The sequence below is a fragment of the Panicum virgatum genome, chromosome 9K (genome assembly GCF_016808335.1).
Source record: "Panicum virgatum strain AP13 chromosome 9K, P.virgatum_v5, whole genome shotgun sequence".
In the NCBI taxonomy this organism is placed as follows: Eukaryota; Viridiplantae; Streptophyta; class Magnoliopsida; order Poales; family Poaceae; genus Panicum; species Panicum virgatum.
In genome coordinates this window covers 35,280,538-35,299,851 of record NC_053144.1, presented here as the reverse complement: position 1 = coordinate 35,299,851, position 19,314 = coordinate 35,280,538, and the positions used below count along the sequence as shown (strand labels likewise).

Here is a 19,314-nt window from a genome sequence, read left to right as displayed (position 1 = left end):
TGATAAAATTTTAATTACTTAAGGAACAAAATTTTAGATTAAATGCAAGTCTAACACACTAAACCTTAGAAACTTAAATAAAGCCATTTAAATTTATTAATAAATGCTGAAATTAAATTAGGGTGTTACAGTCCAGGTAGCTGAGCGTGCGGGGCAGCGAGCAGTACCCCCGGCTCTCGTACCGCCCCAAGCTCACCTCTAGGATCTCCTCCGCCAGCAGCCCTCTGTCACAAGCTCGTCAGGTCTCCATGTGGTCCACCGCCCTGCCTCTTGTCTAGCTCCTGCTTGCTGTGTTGAATCGGGGCCGGTGATTTGGCTTGGTGATGAAGTGATTCAGGAGGAAGAAGGGTGATGGCGACTGGCTAGTTGCAGATCTGGACCAAATCAACCTTCGAGCGATGGTGCTACTGCAGCAGATGTAGGCCATCGGGGTTGATGGGTACAACATCCCTCATTCCCTAGGTAGAAGGCTTCACTCTGTACACTCGGCGGCAAAGACTACCCTCGAAAGCTACTTCGTATGTATGAATCTCACCTCCTCCACCATCTAGGGTTCTTTAAATTAATTGATCTGTTTTCTGATCGATCGATCTAAGTTATTCAAGTTCAATTTGTTCCCCTGCAGCCCTACTTGTTCATGCAGACACGGATGCATGTAGTTGCTACCAGGTCTGCAGCTTTGGCTTCACGAATTAAACCCAGCGTTAGTCTCCTTAATTTGAGCATAGATATTGGTCACAGGAAAAAAAACAGCACACCCAATATTCTTGCAGATGAATGAATGCTAAAGGATAATGGAAGGCAGGCAGGTGACAGGGTGTTCGATATCCATGGGTGAATCACTGATGACCGGCAGACCGGTGAGGTAACAAATACCAGTCGCCAGCGCTCCAGCAGCCGCTCATCCAGACTCAAGACCAATCCGCAAGCATCAGGTTAGCCACTTGCTGCATTTGATCATGTTGTTAAAGTTTCAGATATTTATGTGATGCACTGATGCGTGAGTAGATATGAGATTCAGAATGTTCATATGATAGGTAGCACTATCCTTCTTGACAGTTTAAGGAATTATCTTTCTTTCTCTAAGCACTCCTTTTAATGGTCATCCTTTTCAAATTGTTGATTGTTTCTTTGCGAAAGGTATTTGTGATATGTTCGCTGAATTTTGAACTTTCAGTGGTTCTACTTTTTTATTCATATACACCAAATAGGATTTTTTGCTTGCTTGCCTATGTTTCTGCCACTTAAACAAGACACCATGCCATTCGTGATAAATTATAGTTTATGTGCATCAATAGAACACTAGAAACAATATAATTGCTATTTAGCTGACTGTAGTATTCTGTATAAATCTAAGCTCTGTAGGATAAAACTGGGCAGGTCAGGTCTAGCAGGTTAAGTCTGACTAACCTTTCCTTTTATTTTTGATATGCACGTTGCGTGTTCCTACTGGTGGTCATGGGCTGATGGCAAATGAGTATTATCCTGTTATTGAGTCTCTTGCTCGAGGTCTTGACATCAGGCTAAATCAAAGGTTTGTTTTTCTCATGTATCTTAAAATGTTGGGAGTGTACTCTTGCCAAACATGTTTCCATGGTTATTATGGTTGGTGAATAGAACACTAGCAACAATATAATTGCACTGAAGAAGCATCTGAATCTTCATTCTGTATGTCTGAAAGGCACAGATAATAACAAGGGTATGCCGCATGTTTACCTTGTGTGCACAGGCTGTGGCCGAGGAGAAGTTTAAGCTCTGCATGAATGCGTACAATTCACTCTGCAGCGTCCTCAAGTCTGCTTAGTGCTGCCCCCGCTATTACACACATGACAAATGTTGCAACTTGTATTATCGGTTTTGCAAACCGCAGGCTGTTGCTTTGTTTCAATTTTAGTTTGAGATACACACATTTTTGCCAAGAGGCAAGTTCCGACATGGAAGGATGGAGCCACTGTTCAGTACCCTAGGTATGGAATAAGCTCAAGCCAACCGACCACCATCTGATTGCCCCTGGTCCGCCGCCACACCCACATTCGCCGTCCGGTCGTCCGATCAGAGCTCCCATCAGTTTTTTTATGTGAGGAACTGTTGAGCTGCTTGGTAGCTTGCTGTTTTTTTTGTCGTGGTGATAGAAAAATTTGAAGTGTCATCTTTATTGCATTACGAGTTGAGATTGTCCCTTTTTAGTTCTCTGTCATGAACAATATGGTGTTGCTATTTCTATTTCAGAGAGTCTACATATTGGAGATCCTGCCAACAAAGCTGCGTGGTCAGTTCACCCATCCCGGCCCATTTGGATCTGTGCTCTGGTTCTCCATCCTTCCACGTTGGGTACTTCTCCTTCCCTTTTCTTTGTTGCACTGCTGGTTCCTCATTGTCCTCGTGTGCTGCTAGATGGCTGCTGCTTGTTTATTTCTGATGGCCGCATGTCTATATGGTTGCGTAAAATTAGATGTTCTGTTTCTTCGAGTTATATAATGTGTCATGGATTGGGATTCTACGATTGGCTGGACAGTAGTATTAGTTATTCACTTATTTACTTAAAATACTGCTGCAACTGGATATCATGTGGTTATGAGGTTATGTCATAGGATTATTTATTCTAGCCAATGATATCATGAGCCTGTGTAGAGATTTTGTATCTTTTGTGTGTTTTAATTAGTAATTACTATTTAGCCAATTACCTAATAGCGTAAAGGGTGAACAAACATGCTTTATGCCCCCTGATGCCACTGGAGGTGGTGATCTTTCTTTTTTTTAATAATATCCAGATTCCATACCCCTTTTTTCTACATATTTGAATTTTTAGTGTCACTAATGAAATACTTATTTATCCTATCTTGAAAGCTCAAGAGGACTCGGTAGCAGCACCGGGAGAGCTTCACCGGCCATGGATTGACCAGAACGGAAGAATGCTATACCGATCTGGATGGAGAGCTCTGTTTTGGTCACTCACCACTTTCCTCCAAGCATTCAGTACTCATGACTGATGCAAGTGAAGCTCAGCATGGGCATGTTGCTTCTTCCCTCGAGCGGAAATAGCACTTCCAAGTCACTATATTAAACTTATGGCGAACGCAGTGTTATTGTTCAACGAAGCTTATGTTTTTTTCATGGTCATTGATGTAAAGAATAATTTTAATAAATGAGCTGATGAATCACGGTTGTTGTTGTAAAAGAAAAAGTAATGTAATCCATGACTGATGCATTCGCACGTCCAAAAAACTAATGGAATTTGATGAGTCATCACATCAGAGCAAATGAATCAATTTTATACTCCGCTAGCTTCCAACCAATAGCGATTTTTCAACGCTGAATTCATCGAGCGCAGTGTGCATCAGGATGTAACCTACTAACCTCCGTTAGACCGTCGCATGACTCCCATGTCCCCGTGAAAATCGCTGGCCCAGAGACAGAGACAGGGAACCGCTACGTGGGGAGGAAAACCAGGGAGCGGCTCCGCGGAAAACCAGAGACGGGAGGAAAACCGGCGCTAGCCTGCTCGCGGTGCGCTGGCGGCCTGGCGTGGACGGTGGGTGGCTGCCTCGGTTATGGAATAGGCTATTTCATACCCAGGGTAGAGATTAGCCTTGGCATATATATATATATATATATATATATATATATATATATATATATATATATATATATATATATATATATATATATATATATATATATATGAGCTCAAGCACTTGTGGGAGCTACGGGCAACACGACCTTCTCCTGCAGCAAAGCCTCGCTGTACCGCCTTTGGGAGCTAATGACACGCGTCCACGTGTCTGATTTGAGGCGGTGGGGCACAAGGGCTGGTCGGTGGACATGCCCGTGGTGCCAACTGCCCCCAAGTTCTATTTTTGGGCTGTCCTGGTCCTCCTTGTCCTAAACCCATGTGCAAGGCCCTGTCCTAAGCTAGCTTGCTTTGGTGCATGGGCCACTTTTGGTCCGATTGAGCCTAAATCTTACGCTCTGATTTGTCGATGATTTTACCTTGGACCAAAACATACTTGCAACTTGCATTTTAGCTCAAATACTAATTATTTTAGATGTAAAGTGTGTTTAGTCTTTTTATTTGGATAAATATGCGTGTCAAAAATGCAAACTCTCATGATTTTCTGATCAAGTTGACGCTTAGAATTGGTCATTATTGAGCGTCAACAATGTTTGAAAATGATCTTTATCGAGCGTCAACAAGATTCCCCAAGCTATCCTTTGCTCGTCTCGAGCAGAGTAGGATAAATCAGGTTGCTGATAAGAAAATCACTATAAGTCTTACCTGCATGTCATGTCATAATTTATAGTAGAGATATTCATCTAGGAATTTGAATAAGTTGGCCTTCATACCTTTGCCTTAGCTCCACACTCACCCATTGGACTTTTAACTTCTCCTCGGCTTGAGCTATTGAGAGTTAGAGTAGTTCATAGAGCAATATCTACTTATTCCTAGATCAGCAATCCATCTAGAGGTTTTCCTTGAAGAATTTTGAAACCAAGTCCAAGTTCCTCGACTGATCCTCTCAAAATCTCTCAATGCGTATGATTCATTACCAGGGCAATCTTTGCCTCGTGTCCTTCCCAACTATAGCTTTTGTGGAGCTCAAGGTAGGGTGTAAGAACATGGCATACCTGCATTCCATATATTGTAAAGTCAAAGAGTGGATCCATGGAGAAAAAAGCATACAATCAAGATCAAGATGTGCATGTGTGTGGATTGATGATGGGGTGACCTACTCCTGTTTGGATTGACTCCCTCTCTCCTTTATTTCACCCCCATATTTTTTTAGACATGGCCACCCCTTCTCTCTCTTTCTTTTTTTTGGGTCATGCTTCTCGGTATACCTTTCTTTTTTCTGTGAGGGATAGCCATGACATAAAAATTTCAGGGATGTTTCATTGGAGAGAGAAAATACCAACACAGGGAGCATTTATTTTTTGGATTGTGGATCATGCTAATTTCGCAGGTGAAAGTGTAGAAATTTCGCAAATGAAACTAGATGTGTATATGGTCTTGATCGAGAGAGCATAAAAAGATTCTCATTAGGGTCACACAATTTGACAAAACTCAATGAAATAGCAAACAACATATGTGTAGGATTTTCAAAGTTGCATGACATATGGCTCTAGTAGGAAATGTATCATCATTGAGGAACTTGCCTTTCTTTATTTTGAAAACCAAAACTCTAGACTTCAAGGATCACTTAGAGCAAGATTGTAGTGCTCTATTTACCATATCTATTCTCACAACAACCTAGACTCGGATCAAGAATTCGCAACCCACAAGATTTTCAGGTTGATGCCAATGATTTAAAAAAAGCCAACAAACTCAAATTTAAGAGAACACTAAGCCATAAACTAGACACATCAAGCTAAGCAGAATAGAGCAAACATCATCCTTTCAACTCAGGTTGATGGCAATGATTTAAGAAAGCCAATAAACTCAAATTTAAGAGAACACTAAGCCATAAACTAGACACATCAAGCTAAGCATAACAAAGCAAACATCGTCCTTTCAACTCCAAAGAAGTTAAGACATTCTTACTGCACATATGAAAAAGGAATAGAGCAGTAAATATTTTTGTTGTTTTTATGAGTTCTATTTTTTTTATTGAAAGCAGTAAAGGATACAGTTGACCTAGGGGAGGAAACCTCCCCCAAGCTAGCTCTTGGTTTAGGGTCCGAGGAGCAGGAACCTTTCTCCATACCTGATCAGGTTGAGGTCGAATCGTCCATACCTGTAGAAGTAGTCACGGACGTCAACGTCTTCCCTTTACGCTACACCTTCTTGGTCTTCTTTGGTGTTGTTAGTGGCTTGAGAGCTGGATCACTACTAGGATCCAACTCTGTTGTGACGCCTATATTGGATTGCAATATGGCTTTTTTGGTTGCAACATGGATCAATTGTATCTATGTATGGTCGTTGATAGGTGGTTACATTTGGAACGGTGCAATAGGTTCTTGCATCCTTTTAGATGTGGTGTTGCGATATGGTGGTTTTGCAATGCACGTAGAAAAACTAACGCAACCATGATATGGTTGCAAGCACGGATATTGTGACTAGCAAAATGGTTGTGTGAGTTACTGTTGCAATGAAAAACATGTCTGCTATACGGCTGTATTGCCACGAATGAACTTGTTGTAAAATAGCTTTATTGCGACCCAATAGTTACGTGGGAATATGGCAATATTGCCATGTATTGTGCTCCATTGCATCAAATAAATATTGCAACGTAACTAATTTTGTGACCAGAGTCATAATTGCCACGGTCATTTGCTGGTGGCAATAAAAAAATAATGCAATGAATCATTATTGGTGGTAATAGATTGAAAATGCAAGGAATCATTGTTGGTGGTAGATACATCCTATATCAACACATAAAGTTTGTGGCAATAATATATATATTGCAACAAGAAACATTCATTGCATTTGTTGCAATGAGGGCCATTTTGGCCGGTGCCTTTTTAATTTTGTTTGGTAGGTAAAAATATAATTTTTTTACAAAATAATAATTGTGGCATGAGTATAGATTTCATCATCACTTATAAGAACTCCCAGCTTCATTAACTTCAAATATATGTCTTAACCCCGAGGACTATGGATTTCCCAATCCTCCATGCTAGCTCAGCCGGGATCATGGATCTTCCAATCTTCCCATGCTGGCTCAGGTAGGGGATCATAGATCTCGCTTCTGTTGACGGCTGTTAAGTGCAAAATATATGTCGTCAACTCCTACATAAACACTTAAAGAATAAGCACTAGTAGTAGGGGTAGGAATTATTACTAACAAATTCCATAAGTGTTGGTGAATTGTTGATTGCAGGTACACAAGTCCAGAATAACATGAAAACACGCAGAGAACACAGAATAAATGCACAGAAGATCATATCATGTGTTACACAAGGATTGAGGGCCCACATGACATGCCAACTCAACTTCAGCCCCTACACCCCATGATCCACATAAGGATCCTATAAGGAGTGCACCAACCAAAGATGAGCCCAAACGGCCTCAGAAAGGGGTTGGCCGACACCCTGGGCGGTCGACCCCCTATTGAGCCCGATTAGGCCCATTTTTCTCAAGGCGGTTCCCATAACTTTCCATACATCGGTTCCGGCGTGCTTGGCATGAGGGGATGAACCTAGACGCAAAATCTTCACAAGATGAGGGAATATTCTCTAGCATCTCCACTCCCCCAAGGCACCTCCTCCACTATATAAAGAGGCTTCCCCCTCATTCTCAACACACACCAACAAAAGAAGATGTAGAGCTCCATTGCAAAGGCGGGGCCCTGCCTAGGCTAGTGCTTAGAGTTGGAGGAGGGTGAGGAGTAGTTTAGGGAAGCACTGGACCTGTCAACGGTCTTCTCTGTCTTGTACGTCTACGGATGCTGGCTTCCTCTGGTATGAGTAAGTTAGTATTATGATTCCTGTCTTGCATAGTACTTTCGTATGGGTGAGATCAGTTCTCTTACTCGCAGGTTTGTCGCTCCGTATTTATATGGAGTACTGTAGTTTGCTATGGGATATCAGATGTAATTAGACTGTAGTAGTAATCAGTAGCATAGACATGATGTTTAGACTAAGGGTTACCTTCGTTTGCCTTATATCCCACGGTTGTTAGAGGTAGGCCGCAGGTGGTGACAACCCTGTCGGTCCTTCACAATCCTCCACGTTCGGATAGCGTAGAGCCATTGGCCGGAGTCTCCTAACCATTTCAGGGGTAAGCTAGTGCCCGAAACGAGTCTTACCCGAGAGGTCAACCTTTAACTTATCTTTAGTGCTACCACAGGAATCCTCTCCAGCCTTGCCACTTAATCTTGGTGTGTCTTTGGACCGACTAAGTTAGGAATTAATGCACACACATTCCCTGTGGAAATGATACCCTTGAATACTCACGGGTGAAAGCTATGACGTTATCCGTGCGCTTGCGGATTTATTCGCATTGTTAAAATACCCAACAAGCTTTCTGGCACCATTGCCGGGGAACAGTTGTTGTTCTAACTTCGAACCTAGTTGGTCCTCGTAGCTTTTTCTTTTTTCTTTATTTTCAAAAAAATCATAGCCTTTGTTTGTCTTTCTTACCTCTACCTTCACCCCTGTCACCCATTCTATCCTTGTATCTTTTTGCTTTTCTTATCTCTACCTCTACCCCCGCTACCCTTGGAAGGTTATCCTCGTGCACACCTTTCATCCCTTCGGGTGAGTCTTTAGAGCCATCCTCTCTGGAATTAGTTCCTCATCCGGCTACGAGATTCACCCACATGCCATCCTGATCGAATCGAGTGAAATAAATTCACATTCATATCCTTGATTATCGATCAATGACAATCAAATCAAGTCAATCAAAGTTCATTTCTTAATCCTTGATTTTGATTGATGCCCAATAGAAGTTATGCTCACCTTTCCTATAAAATGAACTTCTGTTGGAAGCTTATGATGGATTACTTTGCCACCACGTTCATCTTCGATGAAATGCAAAGCTTCCTACCTAAGTAGTGGATGAGTTGAAACTCATTTCCCTCATTACCAAACTTGTAATCGTTCATTTGTCCCATGGAGTTACACATCCTCTTTCACTGTGGGGCCATGAACATTCTCGAGTTTTTCTATCTGGAGATCAAGCCACTCTCTCCATGAGCATGAAGTTTTATCACAAAGATCATACTCATCCTTGACATCTCCGAGGTCTTTTGTGCCAAGCTGTTGCGAGTCTTACGATCATCTTAGGGTTAACACCCTTTAAGATGGTTGTATTTGGCTTTGCTTATCATAATATCTTTGCAGGACTCGTAGTTGTATTTGTGCACTAACCTTGCAGCTTGAATGACAATAAATCAATAAATGGTGGTGAAGCTGGGAACTACTGTGGATGAAACTCGTTGTTGTTATTCTTCAGTTACATCGCCTTTTCTTGGGTTTCCGGGCAGTCATTGCCCGAATGTCCGATGTTCCCGCAGACCTCGCACGTCATGCGAGCATCCAAGGCTTAGAGTGTTTGCATTTGAGCCTTGTCTTGAGAACAATCCTCAAACTTCTTGAGGAGGAGATCAATCTTCGCAGCGAGCATGTCCGTCTCCTTGACGGTGCGCATGCCCCGCTGGCGTGGTTGGAGTCATTCATCTCTCCAATCTTGGTTGGACACCATCTTCTCGATCAAAGCAGTGGCTCTTTCAATGGTCAACGAGAAGAAGACTCCACCCGCAGCAGCATCCACATGATCACGGGCTGTCTGAGTCAGCCCATTGTAGAAGTTCTGTAGAATGAGCGAGTTATCCATCTCATGGTGCGAACACGCAAGGATGTATTTCTGAAGCCTCTCCCAAGCTTCAGGTGTGGACTTATTGGAAGTCTGCTGGAAGTTCGAAATCCTCCCACGAAGAGCATTGATTTTGCCCGTCAAGAAGAATTTCGTGAGGAATGTCTTGGCACAATTATTCCAAGTGTCCACGAAACTATTGTTAGCATAAAACCACTACTTCGCTCTCACAGGAGGCCGGGAAAATGGAAACAGTCGGAGCCAGATCATGTCCTGAGAAACTCCCTTGATAACAAAAGGACTACAGAGCTCTAGGAATTGCTCGAGATGAGCGCTGGCATCCTCATTGGCCTTGACGCAAAAAAGGCTAGCCTGCACCATCGTAATGAGACCCATCTTGATCTCAAAATTCTCCCATCCAATGTTGACCTCTGGCCCAACAGGGACTTGGGTAGCAAAAGGAGCAGAGTAATCACAGAGTGTCTTCTGGGCCATGGCTTGAGAAGTGGACGATCCGGGGGTGACTAATTCGGCTACCGAGAGTAAAATCTAAGGAGGTATGACACAGGGTCGGACTCTTCTCAAAAGTGACACTAGATTCAGAGTGAAATTTTGCGGCAGACCAAAACCGGTCATACACTATCCTGTTTTCACATTAAAGAGAAAACAAAGTCAAGTTAGCCTGTTTAGCAAATCAATACCAATTTTGATTTCTTTCAGAACTTTGCCTATTTATTTAACCTATGTCTTCCCCTTCAGTACTAACAAAATTCCATAAGTTGGTGAATTGTTGATTGCAGGTACACAAGTCCAGAATAACATGAAAACACGCAGAGAACACAGAATAAATGCACAGAAGATCATATCATGTGTTACACAAGGATTGAGGGCCCACATGACATGCCAACTCAACTTCAGCCCCTACACCCCATGATCCACATAAGGATCCTATAAGGAGTGCACCAACCAAAGATGAGCCCAAACGGCCTCAGAAGGGGGTGAATAGGGTCGCTAATCGCTTTTAACCTAGGGCTCAAACTACTTGTATAAGATAAACCTAACACGTCCTACACATGCTAGTTATGACTAAGGTTTATCTTTGCTACTCTCTACTTACCCCTAAGACTTGCAACCTATAGCCAATCCTAATCAAACTAACTAGGAAAGTAAAGGCACGCAAGATAGAGTAAATGCGGAAACGTAATACAGTAAGTAAAGAGGTAAGTGCAAGAGGGATGTAAACTCCCGAGTAGACACGGTCATGTAACGTGGTTCGGCACAAACGCCTACGTCCACGGGACACCGAGGCTCTTCCGATCACCGTCTTGCACTACGCCGCCAAGGCGATGCCGGCAAGCAAAGGCAAGTGCCCACAAGACACCGAGTCTCGTGCACTACCATTGTCTCTCTCGGTCACCCGGCCGAAATCCACTACGGAGCTTCTCCACCAAGGAGGGGGTCTCCTCTTCCCCCGCACAAAGTGTCGTTGCCACTCCACACCAAGTCAGAGGGTCACACGACGGATCACAAGGATTGCTTGCCACAGCAAGACTTCTCTCAAGGGAGCTCTCGCAAGAACTAATCCCTATTACAAGCACTAAGCACTCTCACAAGTGTGCTTAAGCCTATATGATGTACAATGAAGCTCTATGGTGGTTGGAGATGATCTTTGGCTCTTGTATACTTCCTTAGTCTCCAGCAACCTCAAATGAGCCGTGGGGTGGCATATATATAGCCCAACCCTCCAAACTAGCCATTGGGAAAAAAGCTGACGAAATCCCTTAACGCCGGTTAAACCGACGCTCCAGTTTTTGTCATCACCGGTTTAACCGGTGAGTGTATTTTCCCAGCAACTAGCCGTTACAATCTTCCAACGGCTATTTGATCAATCGACCGACGCTCTCAAAATTAACGTCGGTTTAACCGGTGAGTGCAAGCTCAGAAACCCCCCGAAAAATGGAGTCTCTGGACAACTGCACCGACGCTCACTTTTTCTTTATCGTCGGTTTAACCGGTGCCTCTGGGTCAGTCTTCACTTCAAGTCATTGCACCGACGAGTTGTCTTCAGGCATCGTCGGTTCAACCGGCGCAAAACCCTAGTCTCAGCTTTCTGGGTCCATTGCACCGATGAGTACAATTTGCCTAACGTCGGTTTAACCGGTGCCTAATGTCGGTTTAACCGGTGATAGCAAATTGTCTCTGTCTTGTTCGTTTTGACTTGAATTTCTTCACGGTCTCTTCAATTCTTGTCCCTTGGAACTACCGTAGGGACGGCCCTTCGGGCCTAGCTATGCCTACCTTTCTCTTTGTCATCACTTGAACCTAAAAGCCTGAGAATGGTCATCTTAACACTCATATTAGTCCAAGTGTTGTGTTGTCTATATCAATCACCAAAACATTATATTGAAATATGGCATGAGAGGCCATTTTCGCTACAATCTCCCCCTTTTTGGTGATTGATGACAACACAATCCAAAGCAAGCAAGATGAATTGCAAGAATATGATATTGATACCAATTTGAAAAGTTAGAAACTACTTAGCTTGCTCGGATGACATTTCAATGCTCATTTTAAAAGCCACCGGTATTTGAAATTGATTCTAATTGTAGAACAATGGCTTGTGTGTGGTTTGAACCATATGAGCAGTGAAAATTTTTGTACCTTAGTCCATGGGATCATCAAATTACACTTTTCCCCCACATTGACTAAGTACCTCCCCCTATCACCATGCATCCTTTTGTATTGCATTTTCCATTCCTCCCTCTTGCTAATGGCATCATTTGCTTGCTTTTAGGGTACATTTCTCCCCCTTTGTCATCAGACACCTAAGAGCTTCATAACCACTAGCAACAAAGAGCATTAGTAGCAAAAAGAATTAACTTGGTGAGAGGTGTTTTACCTAGCCATGCCTCCCTATATCATTTATCTCTTTAACCTTTGGGAGTTTTGGTTTGGTCTTCTTCCCTTGTCCAATCTTTCTTGATACCAATTGTAAGGTTAATTGCAATGTGCATCATCTTGATATCGAAGGATTGAGTGTATTACCATATGGACTAAGGGAGTGTGACTACAACAAATATCACCTTGAAAGCATATTAGTCACAAAGACACAAGCTATAGAGTTAGCTCCCCCTAAATGTGTGCAATAGTGTTTTAATCAGCTAAACAAATGTATGCACTTGTATTTCATATAGTGGGGATCAAACTCTACAACTTGAAAAACATGGCACCAATTGAAACAACATACCTTTGTTGAATTTGAGATACCACTTGAAAGATTTTGTTTGTGGAAGGTGGTACCATTTTGAAGTGCATGTGCCATGCAAGAGTGGTGCATTTTACACCAAGATTAAGCTCATGTAGAATGCTTCAAGAATAATTATTAGTACAAGCAAACTACCATATGAAATTTCTAGGAAAGTATATCAAATAAAAGATACCAATTGTAAATACCAATAGTAAAGATAAGATCATGCATTCCTAGAGAGGCATTGAGCTACAATGATGCATGAAGGATATCAAATGAATTGAGATTATCCTTTTACCTTGCTCATTACCTCATATGTAGGGGAGGGGAATTTGGGTCACTAATCTTTAATTCATAACTTGGCTTTACTTCAACTTTGCATGATGCATCCCTACTCATGCATCCCAAACCTTGTCAAGCCTCCAAATTCCCCGTAACTTGGATGCTTACCACCATCCAATGATGGCTTGGCCTCCCCCTAAAACCATGATTCCCCCTTTGATTCACCCTCATGACTTGATTCACTTAGGTATTTCTCCCTCTTTGGGATATGCTTCTTCTCCTTGAGAAAATTTCTTTCTTTGATCCACATTTCTCCCCCTTTGGAATCAAATCACTTAAAAGGTCTTGCAAAACAATATAGCTCAAAAGAAGATTAGTATCCTAGGGAGTTAGTTCCATGACTCATGATCCAATTGTATGATATCAATGAAGATACCAATTGAGAATTTACTATAGTGGATCACAAAATCACGAAACTAGCATGACATGAGCTAAGCTTTCCACAAGTATGTGCACAAAAAGATAATGTGAAAAAAAACAAGTGCACAACTAGATGTCATAACTAGAAAGCTTAGATCATATCATGCACGGAGGTAGCTCTAAAAAGGATAAGAAATTGACAATTATACCAATTGAATGAGTTTAGAACCTAGCGTACCTCCGGGGGAACAACTTAGTTTACCTTGCATGTACCAATTGAAAGTCTTTAAGAGGTGAGCAATTGGTACACCAAGGTTAAGCAAATATATGAGCACATAGCCTATAAACTTAGATATGAGCATTTAAGTTCAATAGAGCATGGCTCAATATGCAAGATGCACAAATTATCTAATCACTCTTGTAGAGTTGTTTGTTCACAATGATCGTGAATAACATTCTCTTAGAGTGTTAACTCCACGTGAGACTACAAAAGATAAACTAGCAAATATGTTAGTCTCAAAATCACAACCTATAGGATGAACTCCCCCTAAATGTGTGCATTTAGTGTTTGAATCACCAAGCAAAAGTATGCACATTGATTTTGACAACAATGGGAAGTTTACCCTATAGTTTGTGTTCATGGTACACATATGAAATACATACCTCATGAAGTCCATGTACCATGAAAGGTAACCTTGTGTAGCTTTCTACACACTTATCAAACCATGTAGGTTGCTCATGGGTTAGAGTCATGGCACAAGCAACCCACCATATATAACACTAGGAGATGCAAAACAAGCAAACATCCTAGCAAAAGCAATAGAGCTACATGGTGCTTGAATTGAAAACTAGCTACCATTACCTTATGGGGGACTTGGGCAACAAATGTCCAAGTTGTGAGCTTAGCTTGTTTTGGTTTGAACCTTCACTTTAACTTGTAAGCTAAGCATCCAAATCCCCCGTTGCACTTGTTTGGTGCCTAAGTCTTAGGAACCCAAACCTTTTGAGAGCCATCCATGGTATGAATAATATCCTTGGGCACCCAAATAGGTCGGTTCCATCCATATGTTCTCCACCCCATGACATGAGCCACCATCTTGCCATTCTTCTTCTTTTCAAGTATGTAGTGGTTGCTCTTTTGCTTGTTCTTGTGGGTGGGCTTGGTGTACATGTATGAAGCCTTCAAGTATGGAGATGTGTTTTTCTTGATCTCCTTAGCCTTCTTGTGTCCCTTCTTGCTCTTGTTCAAGTTCTTGGGCTTGCCATTTTCTTTGCCCTTTGCCTTGCCCTCTTTTTCTTTGCATTGGTAGGACTTGTGGCCTTCTTTGCAACACTTGAAGCAAGTCACGGTTTCTCCCTTCTCAAGCTTCTTCACGCCCGCGGAGGTGTTATCTTGAGAAGGTTGGACTTGCTCTTGAGTGTACTTTCCTTTGAGCCGCCTCAAGTCCGCCATTAGCCTTTCTACCTCTTGTTTAAGCTCATCATTTTCCTTAGCAATGAGATCATCACATGTTTCTACAATCACATCCTCATTGCAAGGGGTTAGATCACAAGAGGTAGACGCATCTACCTTGTCAATAGGAATAGCACAAGGAATATTGCAAGGAAATAAATTATTCGATGATGATTTACTTTTAGATTCAAGACTCTCATATTTCATTTTAAGTTCTTTATGCTCATTGTCTAACAAATTGAATTTGTTTAGCAAGTTCTCATATCTTGAGACAAATGAAGCATGAAGTTTTTCTTTAGCCTTGAGAGGTTTCATTTCTTCATTTTGTTTAGTGAGATATTCTTGTTGATTATGGAGGAGTGTCATCATCTCACTAATTTCATCGGTTTCAACATCGGATTCATCATTGGAGGAGGAGTCATCACTTACATCGTTATTACCTAGTGCCATAAGACACATGGGAGGTGGTGATAATCTCCGAGGGCGATGAGTGGTGGAGCTCTTGGATTTTTTCTTGTGACTTGAGCTTTCACCACTTTTCTGGGGCTTGTAGATGGCGGAGAGAGCTTGAGGTCTTGACTTGTTCTTTTTCTTCGCCATCTTCTCCATCCCAACCGCACTCCCTCTAATGAGTGTTTTGTACCCAAGCTCATAGAGCTCATGTACATGCTCGGCAATCTTGCGGTGGTGGTATAGCACGGCCCTTGGATATTCTTCATCACTTGAGCTTGATTCATCATCACTATCTTCCTCATCCTCTTCTTCTTCTTCACTTTCACTTGAGCTTGATGAGTCTTGTCACCTTGGTTGGTGCTTGCATGAGTGCTTGGCGGCAAGACTCTTTTTGCTTGAAAAAGAGGTGGACTCTTGCTCTTTCTTCTTTGTCATCCCCATACTATATTCATGGGCAATGATTTGATTGATGACTTGGTTGGGTGTAAGCTTGATCAAGTCTTCCTTTTGCAAGAGTGTGTTAATGATGTCATAATCGGGCTTGCGAAGGCTTCGGAGAACCTTGCGGTTGATTTTTTCATCTTTCACTTGATTGAGACCTAAGGCATTAATTTCATTGACAAGAGTATTTAATCGTGAGTACATGTCATGAGCATTTTCATTTGGAAATTGCTTAAAGCTACTAAGCTCCTCGCCGAGAATATGATACTTTCGATTGGCAACATCCTTTGTGCCCTCATGATTCTCGACAATTTGCTTACATAGCTTATGAGCATTTTCATTAGCGAATACACAATTAAACACACTATCACATAGAGAAGACAATAGAATTGATTTTGCAATGGCATCATATTGTCTCTCGGCCTTATTCTCATTTTTCATGCCTACTTCGGTGACACGCCAAACATCAAGCCCACGGGCTTGGAGATGTGCTTGCATAAGCACTTTCCATCGAGGAAAACCCGTGCCATCGAAAAACGGAGCCCTATCGGTACTCATCCCTTCCCCGGACATAATACTCACTCGACGGTGAAGTCGACGGGTCTCCTACGAGCTTTCTCACAAATTTACCAATAGAATTGGCTAATCCTCGTAAGAGGTGTGAGACCAAGCTCTGATACCAATTGTAAGGATCACCGGGGTGTCCGACCCTAGAGGGAGAGGGGGTGAATAGGGTCGCTAATAGCTTTTTAACCTAGGGCTCAAACTACTTGCATAAGATAAATCTAACACGTCCTACACATGCTAGTTATGACAAAGGTTTATCTTTGCTACTCTCTACTTACCCCTAAGACTTGCAACCTATAGCCAATCCTAATCAAACTAACTAGGAAAGTAAAGGCACGCAAGATAGAGTAAATGCGGAAACGTAATATGGTAAGTAAAGAGGTAAGTGCAAGAGGGATGCAAACTCCCGAGTAGACACAGTCCTGTAACGTGGTTCGGCACAAACGCCTACGTCCACGGGACACCGAGGCTCTTCCGATCACCGTCTTGCACTACGCCACCAAGGCGATGCCGGCAAGCAAAGGCAAGTGCCCACAAGACACCGAGTCTTGTGCACCGCCACCGTCTCTCTCGGTCACCTGGCCGAAATCCACTATGGAGCTTCTCCACCAAGGAGGGGGTCTCCTCCTCCCCCGCACAAAGTGTCGTTGCCACTCCACACCAAGTCGGAGGGTCACACGACGGATCACAAGGATTGCTTGCCGCAGCAAGACTTCTCTCAAGGGAGCTCTCACAAGAACTAATCCCTATTACAAGCACTAAGCACTCTCACAAGTGTACTTAAGCCTATATGATGTATAATGAAGCTCTATGGTGGTTGGAGATGATCTTTGGCTCTTGTATACTTCCTTAGTCTCTAGCAACCTCAAATGCGCCGTGGGGTGGCATATGTATAGCCCAACCCTCCAAACTAGCCGTTGGGAAAAAGGCTGACGAAATCCCTTAACGCCGGTTAAACCGACGCTCCAGTTTTTGTCATCACCGGTTTAACCGGTGAGTGTATTTTCCCAGCAACTAGCCGTTACAATCTTCCAACGGCTATTTGATCAATCGACCGACGCTCTCAAAATTAACGTCGGTTTAACCGGTGAGTGCAAGCTCAGAATCCCCCCGAAAAATGGAGTCTCTGGACAACTACACCGACGCTCACTTTTTCTTTATCGTCGGTTTAACCGGTGCCTCTGGGTCAGTCTTCACTTCAAGTCATTGCACCGACGAGTTGTCTTCAGGCATCGTCGGTTCAACCGGCGCAAAACCCTAGTCTCAGCTTTCTGGGTCCATTGCACTGATGAGTACAATTTGCCTAACTGTCGGTTTAACCGGTGCCTAACGTCGGTTTAACCGGTGATAGCAAATTGTTTATGTCTTGTTCGTTTTGACTTGAATTTCTGCACGGTCTCTTCAATTCTTGTCCCTTGGAACTACCGTAGGGACGGCCCTTCGGGCCTAGCTACGCCTACCTTTCTCTTTGTCATCACTTGAACGTAAAAGCCTGAGAATGGTCATCTTAACACTCATATTATTCCAAGTGTTGTGTTGTCTATATCAATCACTAAAACATTATATTGAAATATGGCATGAGAGGTCATTTTCGCTACACAGGTGAGAAGCCTCTTGTCCTAAGACGGTTGACCAGCAGGTGGGCCCTTTGATCCGTGTGAGCCTGGATTCTGCGCTCTGATTGGTCGACGTGTTTTACCTCAGATCAAATGGTGCTTCCAATCTGCATTTTATCTCAAATACTAATGTTGCATATTTTCTAGAGGCATATTGTGTATTGACCTTATTTTGGATACATATGCGTGTAAGATGTGCAAAATCTCATGATTTTTTGATCAAATTGACGCTTGAAAATGGTCTTTATCGAGCATCAATAGCTAGCTAGCCAATAGTCCCCTGAATTTAATGTTTACCTTCCTTATGAATTGCAGGTCAAATTGACTAGTACGCCAAGCGCACCACATGCTGGCTGATCGGGTTTGGTACGACGAAGCGAAGTAGATATTCGCAGTCCTAACATACATGGAGCGTCAAGATCTGTCCGACGGGATTTTTGCATCAATAGTCGCCGACTAAGGTAATGGAAGGATGGAGGGCTCTAGGGCAGCGCGATCGCGGACAGATTGATCCAAAGAGTGTCAACTCGTCGAGCTCAAGCATGTCATCGTCGATCCTGGCAATGATGCGGGGGCGCCATTCATCTAACAGCTGTGCCGCCTCCTCCAAGCGGTTGATCCGGGCGCCCTTGGAGAAGCCCTTCCGGAGCTCGTCGGAGAACCACTGCTGCATCTCGTCAAGGGTGACCTTGATGGTGGGATCCATGGAGATCGGTGAAGTGGTGGTGGGCCTTTACAACTTAAATTTTAGTTAAACTAATGAGTTCCACAAGTTTTGTACCCAAACATGTTTTGCAAGGAATACAGGTAATATGGTGCACAAATACCATTTTTCGATGAAGTAGCAGTTGAGGCCATACAAATGATGGTTCATTCAAACATATTGGCACAAATGACACTTGGGCATGGTACAAAAGTTACTCAAATCACATATTTAACCACACCATGTTGAAGAGCTCTCCGAGATGATCAAAATGGACACTTGGATCACCCTATTCGAAGTCCAAACGCAAAAGTTATGCCTCCGAGAAAATCACCGACGCGGCCCTGTCAGGCCGGTCGACCTGGCACCTCCCTCAAATCACTCTCCACTCAGTATTATGGCCTTAAGGACTCATCAATGATCCCCTAAACACTTGGAGGCAAGCCAAAAGTGAAACTTAGACCGAAAGGCCTCATATGTCCCTCCAATGGGCTCCCAAAGTGGCCACTCGATGTTGGGCTTATCATCCAAGGTTGGACCAGCAATAACATGCAAAGAAACGCAAAGAGAATCAATGCCAACCATTGGATGGAAGTGAACACAAGTGGAGGGATGGATGAGCTTGAACCATGAATGGACGGGAAAAACTAAGTGTCAAGACCCAAACCAACTTGAGCAAGAACATATAACCGTTGATGGACACGTCCGTACAACGGAGGGTCGAGAGGGGCCAACTTCAGGCCGGCCGGCCTAGGAGAGGCCAGCCGACGCAACCACTACCGACTTCCAGGGGTGATCAGGAGCATCCACGAATAGGCGGCGCAGATTTGGCGGAGATCCTAGGCCGGCCCGTCCAGGGGAGGTCGGCCGGCCTCACTT

The 19,314-nt window shown here is 43.1% G+C and overlaps 1 long non-coding RNA gene across 2 annotated transcripts; it reads left to right on the top strand.

Annotated features, from left to right (window-relative positions):
* The first annotated feature begins 910 nt into the window (after nucleotides 1-910).
* LOC120648680 lies at nucleotides 911-3,071 on the top strand. Of its 2 annotated transcripts, XR_005665037.1 has the most exons (4): nucleotides 911-1,534; nucleotides 1,730-2,077; nucleotides 2,230-2,331; nucleotides 2,848-3,071. It is a non-coding gene; the product is annotated as an uncharacterized LOC120648680 (long non-coding RNA). The 2 variants fall into 2 exon arrangements; XR_005665036.1 differs by having other exon boundaries at nucleotides 1,730-2,331.
* The last annotated feature ends 16,243 nt before the right edge of the window (nucleotides 3,072-19,314 follow it).